This window comes from Hyperolius riggenbachi, chromosome 3, assembly GCF_040937935.1.
Source record: "Hyperolius riggenbachi isolate aHypRig1 chromosome 3, aHypRig1.pri, whole genome shotgun sequence".
In the NCBI taxonomy this organism is placed as follows: Eukaryota; Metazoa; Chordata; class Amphibia; order Anura; family Hyperoliidae; genus Hyperolius; species Hyperolius riggenbachi.
The window spans coordinates 135,406,066-135,426,838 of record NC_090648.1 but is presented as its reverse complement, the minus strand read 5'-3'; the positions used below and the strand labels follow the sequence as shown (position 1 = coordinate 135,426,838).

The following is a 20,773-nucleotide window of genomic DNA, read 5'->3' as shown; positions in this document are numbered from 1 at the left end:
GGTATTACAGATTAGGAGCTCATAGTACTCTGTATATACTTACACAGCATGGTTTTTTATATTTTTCCAGGCCAGACACCTTACTGATTTATTATCTTCTATATTGCATTGATGTTATTTATTGGTTTAGCATACATATCCATAATAAAGCCTCGTTACATCATTTGGAAGTTGATAAATTATATACATTTTGTGATTTATGAGAATCATGTAAACTAATGTTGGCAGGTATTTGGAGGGTCCTCCACCTGTTTGTTTTTAAATGTTTTTTTATTATATTTTAATTTGTTATTAGCTTTTTTATTTTAGGGTATACCCTACAGTATATATATATATATATATATATATATATATATATATATATATATATATATATATATATATATATATATATATATATATTGTATTGTACTGGATCTCTGTTTTCTCCTTTTTTTCTTTGTGTGCGTGATTCACAAGATTGTCTATTTTTTATCCATAACCAGCACATGTGGGCTAACCTCCTCTTTGTTATAATACTTGGCTTTTGTCATCTTCATTAATGCTTTGGCTATGTACTAGGCATCAGCTAAAAACTCCTCAGTGCTGGTGATCATAGCCTAATGCCAGCACCCAATTTAACTCATGGTCAATTTTGTGCACAGTACAGGCCACTTAGGCAAAGTATTGGGATGCCCTCTGTAGTAAAGGGCACAATATTGCACTCTCCCGGTACAGCATATTCCATCTTACCCCAGTCTCCATCATGTATTCCAGCATCCCAGTGTCTTCCGTAGTGTAATCCCAGTGTAGTTTGCCTTCTTAAAACAGAAAGTATTTGTGATAATTCTGCTTTAGCTGAGCGACTGTGGTCTCCCACAATGTATCAATACTGAATATGCAAATGATCTCTTTATGCCCATGAAGCCAAGCTTATATCCCGAGCCGCTGGAGCTGAATTACCGCAAATACCTTCTGTTTTAAAAAGGCAAACTACACTGAGCATTGCTTTTTAGTAGGAAGCTTTTCGGTCTCTTTTAGTCCCCTATGATTTCCTAGTAGTTTTGGGTTACCTTAGGTGCTTGGGTATTCTGTAGTGTTATCCTTGGTCGATACTGTTTGTAGGTGCCACAGTGGGGGTGTCCTGCTTGTCCTCTTCCTTCCCCTCTCCATAGAGTGTTTATGTATGTTGAGGGAAGCATAACACAGATTGTCTTGAAAATTCCCAGAGCCCCTGGAATTTGGGTTATGGATAGTTGAGCATTCGTCTCCAAATGAAAGGTTCTGTATTTGTTTTTTCTCTGTTTATGTGGGTTTCCACCTAGCATATTCAGACTATATTCCAAGAACATGCTGTTAAAGCAGATCCGAGATGAAAAACTAACTATAACAAGTAACTTGTCTATATATCTTATCTAAAGTTTAGATAGTTTACACAGCAAATCTAACTGCAAATAGCTTCAATAGAATATGATTATTTCTTCCTGTGATACAATGACAGCAGCCATGTTGTTTGTAAACATTACACACCGGCAAGCTTATCTGCATCTTCAGCACTCAGCCTGTGAAAAAAACCTAATCCCCCCCTCCTCCTCCCTCTTTCCCTCTGCCTCTGAAATCTCTGGCTAGTAATACCTCCCTCTTCTCCTGTCCAGACTGAGCTCCCATGAGCCCTTGCTACTGTCTGAAAATGCCAAGGCTCCCTGAAAAGCTGTGGGCGAGGCTTGTTTAGTTTATAGGGGATTAGAGTATTAAAACAAAAACAAAAAAGTTTTTGGCTCGAGGAATGCCCTCAAAAACAATAGGAAAGGAACACAATTATGCCATGCGTAAACGTTCATCTCGGATCCACTTGGTTTCCTCACAAAATTGTCCTTAGTCTATTATAGGCACATTAGACAAGACACAGAACATGTATATTGTGCTTTTCTCCATGGTAGACTTAAAGCACCAGAGCTGCAGCCACTAGGGTGTGCCCCATAGCAGTGTTAGGGAGTCTTGCCCAAGATATCCTCACTGAATAGGTGCTGGCTTACTGAACAGGGAGAGCTGAGATTTGAAACCTGGTCTCCTGTGTCAAAGGCAGCGCCCTTAACCAGTACACTATCCAGCCACATTAGATGATGATTCCCCTGAAGGACAGTTAGCAGAATAAACTGTATCCTGGTAAGCCCTGTGCAAGATGTGTCACACTATATGAATGCGTAATAATAATAATGAGAGAAAAGTCATCCTGCTCTGTGTTCTATTCACTCCCCTGGCCTCCTCTGCCATGTGTGGAGACAGGACATCATGTGCCCCATGGTTATGTTAATCACACAATGGCTGCGGTGTGCAGACAAGCATCTGGTTTGCATATTCAGCAGCTAAAAACTGAGGGGAAAATAATTTATTAAACATTAGTTCATGAAGAGTTCCATTAAGTCAAATAAATGATTCCAGAACCAACCACACTGCCATACCACATAGTTTTAAACCTCATGGTTTCATTAAGTGGGAGGTAACGCTTTTTAATAAGAAAGGAATCGAGATCTGGGGACATCTGGAACTCCAGCTTTTCAAGCTTTCCTATGAACAAATCTACCATTACTGAGGCTCTTTGAATGAGTAATTCTGTAACAAATTATGTTTTGGGGTCAGACTGACTTACTGAATAGCACCAGGAGATCTTTATTGGGCTGCTTCTTCAGACATATCTCTCTGACCGGTTGTTACCTCTGTGCTGTGGTCCCCGAAACCAAACAGTGAAATACATATTTGTCAAATTTGCTGAATATCCCCTACAGGAAGAGGTTGTGCTCCTCCCCCTTCCTGCACATTACCGCCCTCTCTCTGCCCAGTGTCTGCCCCCTGTGCCCACTCACGTCTTTCTGCCTCGTCCCCCAAAGAGCAAGCTGGGACACATGAAAGCAGCCAGAGCAAGTAGCAGCCCAATAGTCCGGCCTGGAGGCCAAATGTGGCCCGCCAAGCCATTTCTGGTGGCCTCCAAAGCTCTCTACTGTTGTTAACTCCCCCTTAGTTCGCCTGTAGGTTATCAGCCACCACTGTAGCAGTAGCAGCCACTGATTAGCAGCCGCCGCTATGCCAGCAACTATAACAGCCATTGATTAGCAGCTGCCACTGTGCTAACTGCACAGGGTATATATGGGTTATTTCTCGTGGAAATCTTATATTTGACAAAATGTCAAAGGCATAGTGTAGCTAACCACAATCAGCAAATAATGTGTTTAATTGCGCTAGTTCAGCCCCTAGCACTCTCAAGAACGGAGATATGGCCATTGGCCTAAAAAGCTTGGACACCTCTGCGCTAGATGCTCCTTGCCTCTTGTGTTTCTTGTTCCTGATTTTTCCCCTTGGGTTTATCCTGTTACTTTTTGCTCAGAATTGTTAAACATGCCCGCACTTTTATGAACAACACGGCACACTAATAATAATAATAGCCATGAAAATACTGTAGCTATGGCTTTTGTGCTAGCGTGGTTACTTAGTGAGGCCTGATTTACAAAAAAACAGAAAGTGAAATGTCAATGTGGGGCAAACTATTCCTCCTCGAGGAGTACCATCTTGAGATAGAGAGATGAACTATTCACAGGGCTTTACAAATGAGCTGTTGGAGAGGATGGATGATAGATAAGTCAGGGCATGTCAGGTCAGGGCTCTCTCATACTGGTGCTGTATTGTAAGTACTTCTGTCTGCAAGTCCCCCTGAGCTGTGAGGGCTCCATGCAACTATTGTATTTCCACTGTATCCTTGCATGTGATGTGTAAAGCACTGTGCACCAAGTTGCTAATAATAAACAGGATTTCAGACTTGAACCAGCAGCCAGCAGGGGTTTGCTGTGATCCTGTCTGTGTCATTAATCACTGGCTGGCTGTGTAGGATGGACACCTGCCTGTCTAAGCCTCTGTCTCCTGCTGAGAGCTTTGATGTTCTCTGAGGGAGAGTGAGGCCTGCTCTGATGTGTGTCTTGCCTTGTCCTTTGTGGAGGCAGAGAGGGAGGGAAAACAGCCCTCCCTCCCTCACATAAATTGTTTCTCTGAGTTCACACAGGGGCCAGAGGTCAGGCTGCTGCTTTTGGAAGGAGATAGCGGGGATTTATCATGGCTCTTCATGACTGGAAGCAATCCTCCATGAAACCTGGTTAAAGAATTTTTAGGCAAAACTGGGTATTACATACATAGGGATATTTATGAGTCTATAGGAGGGTTGAATGAAAAGTCATGCTTGTTGTTTTTTCCCCCTGTATCACGCATCAGATAGTGTTACTCACGCCGCATGACTGACATCATTTCTGTATTTCTAGGTATGGCAGAAGCCTGCATATGAAGCAGAAAAACAAACAGCGCTCACACAGTTCCCAACCAAAGAATGCTGCCTTTCTGGGGTGTTTGCTGCTGGTGGCTTACCATTATATGGTTTGTCTCTTCAGTTCAACGCTGGCTGCTTTTCACTTGATCAGCTTATTTGGGTACCACAATCAGCAGGAATCTGATATACGCCTGTGCTATTTTTCGGTAATTGGGTGCCCAGCCGGTCCTATGGGGGTCCCATGCAGCTAGTACTTTGAAGAGAGAGAAAAAGTATTAGGGCCAGTTCACACTTGCAATAAAAACATACAGATCGTAATGTTAAAAATATTGTCCTTCTTGACTTGTAAATAAAAATGGATCCGCTGGATGTGCTCCTGAAAACTGAGCGAAGAGTGCGAACTTGGCACTTTTTTTTCTGGAGAGGAAATCCCCACGGAGGCAATGATAGCCGATGCAAAAATGGAACTTCTGTTCACACACAGAACTTTGCACACAAATCACGTGCCAAAGTGGATTGCCTTAACTTCCTGCTCCACCCCTTTACCAACTTCCTGTATATAAGCAGGGATCAAGAAGGGCTTCAAACGTACCAACCAAAACGGTATATTAGCGGTACATTAACCAATTGCATACCAGCAGTCTCACATTAACATTTGGTACATTAACATGTAAAACGGGACATTAACATTAAGGGCTCGTTTCCACATGGAATTCGCCTGCGATCCCGCCAGCATTGAGCGGATGGGCGGGATCGCAGGCGAATTCCATCAGCCTTGCCATGCACGGCTATGGGAATCGCAGCCTCCGCTGCAAATTCTGTGGGGGGTTCCGGCCGAATCGTAACCTATGGCAGAGTTTCCCCGCGAGATTTGTCTGCGGGGAAGCTCTGCGGATTTGCAGCGGAAACCGCGATGTTCGGTGCGAATTAGTTGTGGAAAACGCAAAAACGAATTCGCAGGCGTCTTCGCATATGTTAACGAGTATGCGAATTTAACCATGTCAGTGCCTGTGTGCTTTTAAATTGATTTTATGCAAAAACGCCTGCAAATTCGCTGTAAAATTCACGGTAAAATTCGCATACGAAAACACATGCGAATTTCCTATTAAGTACATTGTATGCGAATCAAACACCGCAAGGCAGTGTGCGAATTCTGAGGGCTCTGCCGTGCAGATTTTTTTCTGCACAGAAAAACGCTCAGAAATCCTGACATGTAGAAACAGTCCCATCCACTTGTATTGTCTATGCGAATCTGCATGCAGGAAACGCATGCAGATTCGCTCTAGTGGAAACGGGCCCTGAACGATACATTAAATGGTACATTAAAAATAAAGCGGTACATTAAACAAGGCCATATGCATAAAAAAATGCTTGCCACAGCATAACCACTCCCCAAAAAAATTACATTACCATATCAAAAACACCCACCACGTTTTTACCATATGTTAAAACGTACTGGAAACGTGTGCTACAAAAAGCACAAATTGTGTAAAATAGATCCGTTTTTTAAAAATCTGATCCGTTTCGAATGTTGATCCACTGCAAGTGTGAACTTGCCCAAAATCCAGTCTTGGTGAATGGCGCCATGTTAGTTGGGGGATGCTCAGGCAGTGGAAAAGCGGTGCATAGTGTTTTGTACTGCTTCTTGCCATGTAGAGTGTTAGGAGGCCTTGATATTTTGTGGGTTTTCTGCTTGCATCCAGTGATTAGAGATGTCGCGAACCTCCGATTTTCGGTTCACAAACCCCGTTCGCGAACCTTCGCGGAAGGTTCGGTTCGCGGAAAAGTTTGCGAACCGCAATAGACTTCAATGGGGATGCGAACTTTGAAAAACAGAAACCATTATGCTGGCCAAAAAAAGTGATGGAAAAGATGTTTCAAGGGGTCTAACACCTGGAGGGGGGCATGGCGGAGTGGGATACATGCCCAAAGTCCCGGGGAAAAATCTGGATGTGACGCAAAGCAGCGTTTTAAGGGCAGAAATGACATTGAATGCTAAATTGCAGGCCTAAAGTGCTTAAAAACATCTTCCATGTGTATACATCAATCAGGGAGTGTAATTAGAGTTCTGCTTCACACTGACGCACCAAACTCACTGTGTAACGCACCGCAAACAGCTGTTTGCGTAGTGACAGCCATGCTGGACTGGTGCGCACCATGGCAAGAGTGTAGGCCGTGGCGGTTTTCAAGCCCATATGGTCGCCGGGCTGTGGTAGCTCAATGATAGAACAACAGTGACTGTCCAGCTGATCAAATTTGGTCTGTCCACAATGAAGCAACGACCTTATTATCTTCTTGTATGTAGGTAGGCATAGGTAGGTGTCCCAGTAGTTAGCTAGGCATAGGTAGGAGACCCAGTAGTTAGCTAGGCATAGGTAGGAGACCCAGTATAGGTAGGTAGGCATAGGTAGGTCCCCTAGTATAGGTAGGTAGGTAGGTGTCCCCATATAGGTAAGTAGGTGCCCCAGTAGTTAGGTAGGCATAGGTAGGTGTCCCAGTATAGATAGTTAGGAAGGGCCTGGCTGGCACAGTAATAACAATTACCAGGGTCCAGCTGCAACAGATAGGGCTGTATAATGTCAGTGAGCAACACACACACACAAAAAAAAAAACACATCAGGAAAACATTATGGCCCATACGTACATAGTATGCGCCGTTGCACGGGCGCGCACCCTGAACTGTCGCTCGTCGCTGATGTCGCCAGGCGATTGAACTGCTCAATCGCCTGGCGACACTTGCCGCCGGAACTCCGCCGCAACTGTCGCTAGTCCGCGTGAGTACGCGGACTAGCGACAGCAACCTCCATTGAGGAATACGGAGCTTCCAGCGGGGGGAGGAGGAACGTCGGCGACAGCTTCCGTCGCGCCGCTGGTGCCTCTTCCGCGTGTGTACGCGGAGGGACCTGGCGAGGAGCTGTCGCTGGCATGTCGCCCACATGCTCACGTGTGCTGGCGACAGGCCCAAAAAGTTGCCCGTGAGTATGGGCCATTAGAGCTCTCAAAAGAGCTGTTGAGGGGTGCTATTTTAGCAATAACAATCAGCCAGGAGCAAGCCAAGAGCCTAACTAATCTTTCCCTAGGAGAACAAGTCTGCAGCAGCTGCCCCTAGTCTGTCTCTAGCAGGCACACGAGTGGGTGTAATGGCCGGCAAACCTGCCGTATATAAGGGGGGGTGGGGCTCCAGGGCTTAGTGTAGCCTGAATGGCTACAATGTGCCTGCTGACTGTGATGCAGAGGGTCAAAGTTGACCCTCATAGTGCATTATGGGGCGAATCGAAATTCCGCAAAAGTTCGCTTGGTCCAGGCGAACGGGAACCCCCAAAGTTCGCCTGGAACCATTCGCCGGCGAACCGTTCGCTATATCTCTACCAGTGATGCCATGTGTCTCAAATATTTGGAGTTTTATTTTATTTGTCACATCCTGAAACTGGCTGGGAACAACTAAGGTATTCGTCTTACTCAGAGGTGCCCACACTTTTTCGGCCTGTGAGCTACTTTTAAAAATTAGTCAAAATGATCTACCTATGTACAATTTTAGGAGCACAATTGCGTATACAGAATGGAAAATATAGTGCGGTCTGGATCTATCATGAAGTCCTTCACGATCTACCCATTGGGCACCCCTGGTCTTACTGATTAAAAGAACTGCCTGCGCATGCGCAGAATGGGACTGCGACCATGGAGGCGCACGGCCACGCATGTGCAGTAGTCCCCGACTCCTGGAGCTGACAGAACGGAGCAGCCTGGGAGTATGGTGAGGAGACCACTGAGGCCTAGGGCTTCCTAGCAGCTCTGCTGATCTATTTGGCTGCAGTAGTGTCTGAATTACACAAGCATGCAGCTAATCTTGTCAGATTTGTCATAGTGATCTGAATGCTTGCTTAGGGTCTGTGGCTTAAAGTATTAAAGCAGCAACACAGCCAGGCAATGTGCATTATTTAAAAGGAAATAAACATGTCAGCCTCCATATCTCTCTCACCTCGGGTTCCCTTTAAGATCCATGTGAACTAAAATGCAAATTATTTTTTTTCCCCCTTTCCAACCTACAAAAAGCCGTCTTTCTTTGAATAATAGTGCCGTTCTGTTTTGTTTTCTCAAATTGGCAAATGTGGGGAAACAGGAGTGTTTTGGTGCTGGTGTGTAGGCGGATGATACAGAAGTGCCATTCATACATTATATACATTGTATAATGTTGTCTGGAAAACACCTGTCAGGAGTTGCTTATTTCACATGAATCTTGCTCTACAGAGAATTCTCTTCTTTGCCAAAGGGAAACAATAAGGAATGTTAAATAGTTTTGCTTGTCAAGAGTATAATGTATTACAGTAATTAATAAAAAAAACACTTCACTCACACATGCAGGTCGGCTTTGATGTCCACATTCTCATTTTTTTTTTTTTTATAGCAGGAATCCCAATTTTCACATGACTGACTCACAAGCAGTGGAAACTGAAGAACAGACTGACAGTCAGGAAGATTTACTGGTGTATTTAGTTCCACTATGTATGTGTTGTACTGCCATATTACTTAGTGCTTTACAGAGTACGCAGAGTCCTTACAATCTTTTGTATCGTCTACAGTCTTAAAGCAGATCTGAGATGAAAAACAAACTATAACAAGTAACTTGTCTATATATCTTATCTAAAGTTTAGATCTAGCTGCAAACAGCTTCAACAGAATATGATTATTTCTTCCTGTGATACAATTACAGCAGCCATGTTGTTTGTAAACATTACACACAGGCAAGCTGATCTGCATCTCCAGCACTCAGCCTGTGAAAACCTAATTCCCCCTCCTCCCCCCTCCTCCCCTCTGCCTCTGAAATCTCTGGCTAGTAACACCTCCCCCTTCTCCTGCCCAGACTGAGCTCCCATGAGCCCTTGCTACTGTCTGAAAATGCCAAGGCACTCTGAAAAGCTGTGGGTGAGGCTTGTTTAGTTTATAGGGAATTAGATTATTAAAACAAAAACAAAAAAGGCTTGAGGAATGCCCTATAAACAATAGGAAAGGAACACAATTATGCAATGAGTAAAAGTTTATCTCGGATCCACTTTAAAGTGAACCTGAAGTGAAAATAAACGTATGAGATAAAGAATTGTATGTATAGTATGGATGATAAATAGAACATTAGTAGTATAGAAAAAAGTCTCATATTTTTATTATCAGCTTTATAGCTTTATTTGTAAGATAGCATCAGACTGTCACAATTGCAGTTTAGAATCCACACTCTGCCTTTTAAGCTGAAAAAGATACAGAAATAATATCCCTTTGAACTTTTCTGCATCGCCCTTTTCCTTATTACCGCCCTTCTCCCTGACAGATATCAGCCTTTTGGCTTCTATTTACTTATCAGGAAACCATACTGAATTGCCGCAAGCTGTTCACAAGCTCTTTTTCAAAAACTAAAACTCAAGTTTTTTTTGTTTTTTTTTACTTTTGCTGTACTGGAAAACAGAAAGGAACTAGAGATGGCCCGAACGGTTCGCCAGCGAACGGGAACCGGCGAACTTCAGTGGTTCGCTATCACAGAGAACCGCAAACGTTACCGGAAGTTCGATTCGCCCCATAGTGCATCATGAGGGTCAACTTTGACCCTCTATATCACAGTCAGCAGGCACATTGTAGCCAATCAGGCTATACTCCCTCCTGGAGCCCCACCCCCCCCCTTATAAAAGGCAGGCAGCGTCAGGCATTGGGCTCACTCGTGTGCCTGCAGTAATTAGAGAAGGGAGAGCTGCTGCAGACTCACATAGGGAAAGCTTAGTTAGGCTCTTGTAGGCTTGTTAGCTTGCTGTTTGCTGATTCTTACTGCTAAAAAAGCACCCCTCAACAGCTCTTTTGAGAGCTAATCTTGTTCTTGTGATCTATTTTTTTTTGTGTGGCCCACTTCCATTATACACAGCCCTGTCAGTCAGTCACAGCTGACCTTTGGCCCTTTGGTGGTAATTACTACTGTGCCAGGTGCAGATTTGTAATACCCATCACTGCATATACCTACCTGTTGTTCAGTACAGTGCACCCACCTACCTACGTGAGCGCACGCAGTGTTACTGTGCCTGTCCGGTACCTGTCTGTGTGTGACAGGTGCACATTTGTAATACCAACCACTGCATATACTTGTGTGTGACAGGTGCACATTTGTAATACCAACCACTGCATATACCTACCTGTTGTTCAGTGCACCCACCTACCTACGTGAGCGCACGCAGTGTCATTGTGCCTGTCCAGTACTTGTCTGTGTGTGACAGGTGCACATTGTAATACCCATCACTGCATATATCTACCTGTTATTCACTTCAGTGCACCCACCTACCTACGTGAGCGCACGCAGTGTCACTGTACCTGTCCGGTACCTGTCTGCGTGTGACAGCTGCACATTGTATTGTAATACCAGTCACTGCATACCTTTCACTTCACCTGTGTCAGTGCACATTGTATTAGTCAAGTCAGTGCATACCTTTCACTTCAAACCCCCCCCCCCCCCCATATGGACAAAACAGGTAGAGGGAGAGGCAGGGGCAGACCCGGAGGCAGGCCACCCGGCAGCTCTGTTCGAGGTCGTGCTGACGTGATTTCGTGCGGCCCTGGCCCAAAGTTCAGTGCTCAGAAGAAGGCACGTCCCATCAACTCCCAAGATTGTCAGGACGTGGTTGACTATTTAACACAGAACACCTCATCTTCAGCAGCCACCAGCGCTACTACTACCACCACATCCACTGCATTTGACACTTCGCAGCAGTTATTTGGTAGGAAAATCACTGATGCACAGCCATTCTTGTTACAAGATGAAGGCGCTAAGCAAGTTACACCACCTCATATGTCTGAGTTAGGCGACACTATGGACGTAACGTGTGAGGAGGAGGATGATGAAGTACCTGCTGTTGGTGCAGTTTATGAGGTGTCTGAGGCAAGCGAAGCTGGGGAGGATGATTATGATGATACGGATACCACGTGGATTCCCAATAGAGGAGATGAACAGGGGGACAGTTCAGAGGGAGAGTCAGAGAGGAGTAGGAGGAGACGAGTTGCTGAAAGAAGCAGGGGGAGCTCGTCATCAGAAACAACTGGTGGCAGTGTCCGGTGCCATGTATTGCCACCTATGGACAGCCAGCCAACATGCCCTTCAACGTCAGCTGCTGATGTCACCATAGTGCCCACACCCCAGGGGGGCTCAGCGGTTTGGAATTTTTTTAGTGTGTCTGCCGTAGATCAGAGCAATGCCATCTGTTCTCTCTGCCTCCAAAAATTGAGCCGTGGAAAGGCCAACACCCACGTAGTGACAACTGCCTTAGGAAGGCACATGCTGAAAAGGCACAAACTGCAATGGGAAGAGCACCTGAGGAAAAGCAGCACACAAAAGAAAAGCCACCCTCCTTCTCCTCTTCCTCCTTCAGGTGCATCATCTTCAGCCGCTTTCTCCCTTGCACCTTCACAATCACAGCCACCCTCCTCCACTCCGCCACTCACCTTGAGCGGTTCCTGCCCCTCTGCCCACAGCAGCAGCCAGGTGTCCATGAGGGAAATCTTTGAGCGGAAGAAGCCAATGTTTGCCAGTCACCCCCTTTGCCCGGCGTTTGACAGCTGGCTTGGCGGAACTGTTAACTCGCCGGCTGTTACCATACCAGCTGGTGGACTCTGAGGCCTTCCGAAAATTTGTGGCCATTGGGACACAACAGTGGAAGATAGGCCGCAATTATTTCTCCAAAAAGGCGATACCCAAACTGTACCATGAAGTTGAGAGGCAAGTGGTGTCATCTCTGGCACACAGCATTGGGTCAAGGGTCCATCTGACCACGGATGCCTGGTCTGCCAAGCACGGTCAAGGCAGGTACATTACTTACACAGCCCATTGGGTCAACCTGGTGACTGCTGGCAAGCAGGGAGTACGTGGCTGTGCAGCGGAACTCTTGACAGTGACACCTCCACCTCTTGCAGGCAGGCCTGCTGCCACCTCCTCTCCTCCTGCTACATCCTCTTTGCTGTTGTCCTCCTCCTTGGCTGAGTGGCAATTCAACTCTACTGGTGCTGCGATCTTCTCTCCAGCTACACAGCCCCAGCTCCCCAGGGCCTATGCTGCATGCCAAGTACGACGGTGTCACGCCATATTAGACATGTCTTGCCTCAAAGCGGAGAGTCACACTGGAGCAGCTCTCCTGGCTGCTCTTAACAAACAGGTGGATCAGTGGCTGATCCCGCACCAACTGGGCATCCGCAACGTGGTGTGTGACAACGGCAGCAATTTAATTTCAGCTTTGAATTTGGGAAAGTTGACACATGTTCCCTGCATGGCACATGTGCTGAATCTCATCATTCAGAGATTTGTGTCTAAGTAGCCAGGCTTACAGGACGTCCTGAAGCAGGCCAGGAAGTTGTGTGGGCATTTCAGGCGGTCTTACATGGCCATGGTGCACTTTGCGGACATTCAGCGGAGAAACAACTTGCCGGTGAGACGTTTGATTTGTGATACCCTGACTCGCTGGAATTCGACCCTGTTCATGTTTGACCGCCTGCTACAACTGGAGAAAGCCATCACCCAGTATCTCTACAACTACATGTAGAAGTACACAGTCTGGGGAGATGGGGATGTTCTGGCCCAAGAACTGGACACTCATGCGAAATGCAGGCTAATGCGGCCGTTTGAGGAGGTGAGTCGCAGTGAAGGCGCCATCAGCGACTTGATCCCCTATGCTTTTTTCCTGGAGCGCGCCGTGCATAGAGTGGTGGATCAAGCTGTGGAGGAGCGTGAACAGGAACAGGAGGAAGAGTTGCGGCATCAATTCTCAGCAGAACCAGATGTTTCCTCAACACCTGCGGCACCACAGAGGGGGGAGGAGGAGGAGGAGGAAGAGTCGTGTGGGGAAGGAGTCAGACTCGGATGATGAGGAAGGTGTATTTTTTTTGGAGGAGGAAGAGGCGGCAGAAGAACAACCGCAGCAGGCACCGCAGGGGGCTTGTGCTGCTCAACTTTCCCGTGGTATTGTTCGTGGCTGGGGGGAGGAGGAGAACTTACCTGGTGTCACTGAGGAAGAGCAAGAGGAGATGGATGGTACATCTGTATCCAAATTTGTGCAGATGGTGTCTTTCATGCTGTCCAGCCTGTTGACGGACCCCCGTATAAAAAACTCAAGGGGAATGAGCTGTACTGGGTGGCCACGCTACTAGACCCTCGGTATAGGAACAAAGTGGCAGAGATGTTACCAACTCACCTGAAGGCAGAAAGGATGCAGCACATGCAGAACAAGCTGGCAACTATGCTTTACAGTTCTTTTAAAGGTGATGTCACAGCACAACGCAATAAAGGTACCACTGCCAGTAATCCTTCTCCCATGTCCACGCAGGCAAGGACAGGACGCTCCAGTGATCTCATGGTGATGTCGGATATGTGGACATTCTTTAGTCCAAAGAGGCCTTAGCCCTTCCGGATCCACCCTCCACCAACGCCTGGACCGGCAGGTAGCCGAGTACCTGGCCTTAAGTGTGGAATTAGACACTGTGAGCAGCGATGAACCCTTGGACTACTTGGTGCGCAGGCTTGACCTGTGGCCAGAGCTGTCACAATTTGCCATCCAACTTCTGTCTTGCCCTGCCTCAAGCGTCCTGTCAGAAAGGACCTTCAGCGCAGCTGGAGGCATTGTCACTGAGAAGAGAAGTCGCCTAAGTCACAAAAATGTTCAGTACCTCACCTTTATCAAAATGAATGAGGCATGGTTCCCAGAAGGCTACTGCCTGCATGAAGACTAAGTCAGTCCCCACACACAGCATCTCTGCCTGCACGCCGTGTGACTGCCTGCCCCATGACTAAGTCGCTCCCCACACAGCATCTCTGCCTGCAGACTGACTGACTTCTCCGCCACCATCAATAGGGTCCAGGGCTCCAGGCAGATTCCCGAATTTTTAAGGCCACTATAATAATTTTTCTCTTGCGTGTACATGCCTGCCTAAATTTTCTGGCTGCACTGCAGCTGCAACAACAACACAAAAGGCATATACATGTGTCAATTCCCCTTCATGATCGTTACCTTGCCGTGGTGAAGGACCTTGCATATCACAATGAAGCAATGACTATATGAGTGTCTCGGGGGGGCACACCCAAGATAATAAGGTCCTTGCTTTATTGTGGACAGACCAAATTCGATCAGCTGGACCTGGACACTCAGTCACTGTTGTTCTGTCATTCAGCTACCTCAGCCCGACCATATGGGCTTGAAAACCGGCATGGCCTGCACTCTGGCCATGGTGTGCACCAGTCCAGCACGGCCGTCACTACACAAACAGCTGTTTGCAGTGCGTTACAAGGTGAGTTTGGTCTGTCAGTGTGGAGCAGTACACTAATTACACTCCTTGATTGATGTATACACATGCAAGATGTTTTAAAGCACTTTAGGCCTCCAATTTAACATGCAATGTGATTTCTGCCCTTAAAACGCTGCTTTGCGTCAAATCCAGATTTTTTTCCCCGGGACTTTTCCTCCTCTGAGAGACTAAACCCACTCATCCATGCAAAAACTCAGATGTTAGACCCCTTGAAACATCTTTTCCATCACTTTTGTGGCCATCATAAAAGTTTCTAGTTTTCAAAGTTCGCCTCCCCATTGAAGTCTATTGCGGTTCGCGGAAGTCCACGCGAATCGAACTTTTGCGGAAGTTTGCGTTCGCGATTTGCGAACCGCAAATCGGAGATTCGGGCCATCTCTACTTATAATATCTTAGTAGGGCTAGTACCATATAGGTATATGTTTATCTCATCATGTCACATGTCACTTCACGTATGCTTTAGGCTACATTCCCCTGCTGCAGCTCATCGCAGGGGTAATGTAAGTCTACACACTACACACTATGAGGCCTACACACTATGGGGACCGATGCAGTGCGACGGAAGTGGCGAAATCGCCTGCCGCAAATTCTGCAGTGCGTTGTCGCATGATCCATGCCTATTGCACTCGAATGCAGATAGATCCAAGGGAAGGAGCCATATAGGTACAGGTAAGTATGAATTTTGGTTCCCCAATGATTTACTTGTAAACATGCCAACAAAGATAAGCAGGCGAGTACAGGTACACTTTAAGAGACAGATGTACTGGAAGGGTTTAGTCTCTCAGAGGAGGAAATGACCCAGAATACTTTTCATCACCAGCAAATTATCACTAGCAATAGAGTGTGCATTGCTCTTATACTGTTGCCTGAATGTCACCATAGTTTTGGTTTAGCAATACAGAAAAGTCTTCCAATATTCCTTTTACGCATTTTTTTGAATATTTTGTATATATATCTTTGTTAGCATCAATCCAAACTTGCTTTATTGTTCCTAAAGAAAGCTATGAATGCCATGCAACGTTCATTTGAGCAATTCTGGTACATTTCACATCTGTGCAATGCCTCTGCTTGTACTATTTTCAGTGTGCAATTAAAGTTCCCAATATGGTAAATGACCAATTGTGTTGTAAACCTGCCTGAAGAATCCCACTATGTGCCACTGGCACTGCAGCCCCTAATCCTGGTAAAACAGCTATCACTTGCACCACCTAGTGGTGATATCTGGTGTCACAACACAGCCATTCAGATTCATTGGAGTCATCTTCGCATTGTCTCTTGAGTAAAGCTTTAAAGCACATTAAATGACATTCATCTAAAAAGATCCTTTATAATCAAACTATCTGTTTGTAATCGTAATGTGTGACACTCTAATGTCTTTATATTGTCACTGTATCTGTGACCGTGCACAGTAAAGGCTGGGTGCACACACAACATAACATGAAAAAGCCGCGTTTTATGCCCTGTTTTATGTTAAAGAGAATCTGTATTGTTAAAATCGCACAAAAGTAAACATACCAGTGCGTTAGGGGACATCTCCTATTGCCCTCTGACACAATTTCACCGCTCCTCGCCGCATTAAAAGTGGTTAAAAACAGTTTTAAAAAGTTTGTTTATAAACAAACAAAATGGCCACCAAAACAGGAAGTAGGTTGATGTACAGTATGTCCACACATAGAAAATACATCCATACACAAGCAGGCTGTATACAGCCTTCCTTTTGAATCTCAAGAGATCATTTGTGTGTTTCTTTCCCCCTGTTCTCATGCACTAAAGTTTCAGGCTGCTCATTTCTTCCTGCAAACAGCTTTGCCCTTGTCTGTAATTCTTCAGTATGTGAAAGCCCAGCCAGCTCAGAGGACGATTTATCCAGCTCGTAAAAGATAAGAGAGAAGAGAGAAGCTGCTCTAATCTAAATAACACACAGGCAGTGTGCATAGAGGGGCCTGGAAGGGGGAGTTCATAGCAGAACCACAACACTGAAGAACTTGGCAGCCTTCCAGACACAGGCCGACAAGTCTGACAGGGGAAAGATACATTGATTTATTACAGAGACTGTGATAGCAGAAAGTGCTGCAGTAAGCCAGAACACATTAGAATAGCTTTTTGAACTTGTAGGATGATAAAAAACAGGATGCAATTTTTGTTACGGAGTCTCTTTAATGTTGTGTGCAGTTTTTGTGCGGTTTTGCTGCGTTTGCGGTTTTTAAACGCACATGTTATTCAAGCATTTTGCGTGCGTTTTAATGCGTTTGCGGTTCGCATATATAAAACGCATATGCGTTTTGTATGCATTTTTATATTTACATTTATGCAAATCAGTAGGAAGACAACAGGAAGCGGAAATACACCAGTAATCTTTATTTTAAAAAAATGCATCAAAAAAGCATCAAAAACGCAATACATTGCGTTTCCATTGACTTTCATTATGTGCATTTCTGATGCATTCATGCAGCAAAAACTAGTGATTTTAAAAACGCCAAAGTACAAACGCATACCCATGCATTTTTTTATACGGCCCAAGGTTGGTGCATAAAAAGCAGCGTTTTATGCAACGCTAGAGTTTCTGCTATGTGTGCACCTAGCCCAATAGTTTTATGTCATGAAGATTTTTTTTGGCCTCTTGCGATTTTATTACCCCACAGCAAGTACTGTATATCTTCCGCCTCTCCATGGAATAGGACCTGCCACGTGACTATGCAGAATGTGCATGTTTATACCAGTGTCATCGCCAAACGCTAAGATAATAGTTTGGTTGTAATTTTGCACAGCTGCCTAATGTCTGTAACCTGTTAGTTTTATCTAACTTGTAGCTAAACCCAGCCAAAGCCTCATATAACTTCTTGCTCTTATCTTTAAAGAGGAACTGTAGTGAAAATATTCCAATGAATAAAATTGCTTATTGTATACATTATTCATTTACAGATTATGTAGTCAGTTTTTGCCCACTATAAAATCTTTCCTCACCCTGCTTTACATTCAGAAATATATCACTGGTGGTGACATTTTTAGTTCTGCCAGGTGATCTGTGTGCATTGTTTGTTACTGAGGGCCCATTCACACTAGAGCATTTTGCCGCGATTTCGGCAAAACTCTCAAACGCTAGCGCTTTTTAAAGCGCTAGTGTATTGAAACCCTATGGACCCATTCTTACTTGGCCAGTTTGCACTAATCGCTGCAAATCTCCAAAAACGTGAAACGCAAATGCGTCGTCTGCACCATTTTCAGGCGATTTCCCGGCGATCGCGTTTCAGTGCTATAGAATCGCTATACGTGATCGCGGCAAAATCGCCGCAGTGTTCAGTGATTTTTCCCACGTGAAATCAAGGAAAAATCACACCTGCAAAACACCGGCAAAAATCACAGGCGTTTTGCGTTTCTAAGTGTGAATGGGGCCTGAGAGTTCTATGAATAGATATAGCTTGCTTGGCAGTCAGAAAAAGCCGTTATTTCCCACAATGCAACAAGGTTCACAGATTGTAAACTGTCAGGACCATGGTCATGACATCACACTGTGGGAGGGGTTTCACTACAATATCAGCCATACAGACTTCCCTGATGAACTATTTGAGAAAAGGTAAAGATTTCTCATGGGAAAGGGGGTATCGGCTACTGATTGGGAGGAAGTTCAATCCTTGGTTACAGTTTCTCTTTAAGTTAAAGTTAACTGACTCTGGCAGTGGCCACTTACCTCATACCTCAATGTTCTGATTTTGCAAGTTTAAATCCCAGTGAAGACACAACCTGCTTGGATCATCGCAGTATGTTTTGGTTCTTAACTGTAATAGAAATATTAGATTATGAGTTTATTTTTCAGATTGTGTGTGATGTTCTCTATAAAGTATTGTGTATACAGTAAATGCATAGTAATAATATGTAAGAAGTGGCACAACTGTAAATCATGGAGCCTCTAGTGAAATCTTGATGATACCCTCAAACCTAGCACCATATGAGCAATGACACCCAGTCTTTCATCCACCATGAATATGAATGTTTATGATAACATTGCATTTGTGATTGCCTACTGATTTCCCTGTTCCTAGATTGTACACATTCCACACCACCCCCTTCCTCAGCTCGATGGTGATGCAAGTGTTCCTAAAGCCTATTATACACAGTAGATAGAAATAAGGCAGAGGCAGCCCTTTGGTACCACCTCAGCCATTATTGTCAGATCTGATAAGATTCACTGCATGCTTGTTTCTGGTGTGATTCAGACACTACTGCAGCCAAACAGATCAGCATGGATGCTGGGCAACTGGTATTGTTTAAAAAGAAATAAATATGACAGCCTCCTTATTCTCCTCACTTCAGGTGCCCCTCCTTCTCCTGGGTTCCGTGGCAGCTGCTAGGGGTTCTGTTTAGGCCCTGTAGATTAGGATGCACATTTTAGTAGGGGACTGCTCATCTGCAGACTGTAGGAAGTGTTTATGCAGAACTGATTCATTCATAAATGTAAGTGGTGCCAGGAGTTTAAAGTATCTGAATTTTAGTAAGATATGTAGCAGGAAGCAATACGCTTGTCCCAGCGCCAGCACAACTTTACAGTCTTTCATCATATCTACAGTCACCATAAAAGCACATATTACTGTACATTTAAAATTCAGCCGAACCTGATTATGCAGCTAATGTGGCCGTCCTGCGCATCCCCTTTCACAAGCCTGAACTCAGTGGCTGTCCCCATGAAGGGGTGTATGACATGGGCATCTGCAAGGTGATCTGGAGGTGGACAGGTGCCTGGACTGAATACCCTGCAGATTAAAGGACAACTGCAGAGAGAAGAATATGGAGGCTGTCATATTTATTTCCTTTTAAACAATACCAGTTGCCTGGCAACCCTGCTGATCTATTTGGCTGCAATAGCGTGTGAATAACACCAGAAACAAGCATGCAGCTAATCTTGTCAGATCTGACAATAATGTCAGAAACACTTGATCTGCTGCATGCTTGTTCAAGGTCTATGGCTGAAAGTAATAGCGGCAGAGAATCAGCAGAATAGCCAGGCAACTGCTATTGTTTAAAATGAAATAAATATGGTAGCTTCCCAGAGATAGATTAAGATGTAATAGGGCCCTAAGCAAGGTATTAGATATGCCCCCCCCCCCCCCCTTGTGGTCATTTTGGTAAGTTTAAGTGGAGAAAGGTTCAAATAAAGTGTCAGGTGGGCCCCTTGATACCCGCTAGGCCCCAAGCACCAGCCTAGGTTGCCTGGAGGATAATCCTCCTCTGCAGCCTCCACATCCCTCTCATTACGGTTGTCCTTTAAATTCTATGAATTGTGAAGATAGAGGTAAGTGTACTTTCACCTCAGTTCCTTCACTTTCCTGCAGGCCGGCAGTTTTGCTGCCCTTGTCCTTCTGAGAAAATCCAGTAATCTTACCAGCATGAAATCTGTTCTCATATTTTCTATGTCAATTCAAATTGGCAGTGTTTGCTGTGTCAGTTTTCTATGTGGAGTTCTCAATTGCAAATCCATTGAAATACTGTTAGCTTATACATGCATTAATGGTGTACTGATTGTAAGGCTGTCTGAGTCATAATCTATAGAGCTTTAATGTATTTCTGTTAAGTTTATTTACTGCATATGCTGAAGGACTGAAAGCAGAAATATGTATATGTGGCATTGCTGACCTCTTGCTTATTCATATCTGCGTTTCATTATATATATATATATATATATATATATATATATATATATATATATATATATATCCTGAATTGGAAATCACACATCAGTGTTTATTTTTTATGTAATAACCTATCGGCTACTTACACACCAAGACGCAACGTTTTAGGGGACGTTATGGTCGCATAACGTGCCCCTAACGCAACGCCTGGTGCTCTTAGATGTGGACATCAGAGCGAGCCGTGTTGTGCAGCTCACTCTGGCGTCCGTGATGCCGCGATGCGTACTCTTGGACGCATGCGGCATCACGTGGTCCCGCCAGCCAATCGCCGCACAGAGCGGCGCTCCAGGAAGTAAACGCTGCACGTCACACCGTGCAGTGAATATTAATTAGCCATGTGCCTGGCCGAGGAGGAGGAGGGAAGACCTCCTCCTCCAACACTACTGAGCATGTGCGCACAGTCTAACGCAGCTTAGCCGCGCATAACGCCGTAGCATGCAGCACATTCAACTGACGTCCTGCGTTACAATGTAACGCAACGTGGGCA

General features: G+C 45.0%; 1 long non-coding RNA gene across 6 annotated transcripts in view; it reads left to right on the top strand.

Annotated features, from left to right (window-relative positions):
* LOC137561160 (uncharacterized) overlaps nt 1–20,773 on the top strand; it is a 150,683-nt gene that overhangs the window by 93,629 nt on the left and 36,281 nt on the right. For 4 of the 6 annotated variants that reach the window (XR_011029901.1, XR_011029897.1, XR_011029896.1 and 1 more), the window contains one exon: nt 4,284–4,596. The exons of the other annotated variants lie outside the window; for them this stretch is intronic. This is a non-coding gene — a long non-coding RNA (uncharacterized lncRNA). Of the gene's footprint in view, nt 1–4,283; nt 4,597–20,773 lie in introns of those variants that run through there. 6 annotated transcript variants of the gene reach the window in all.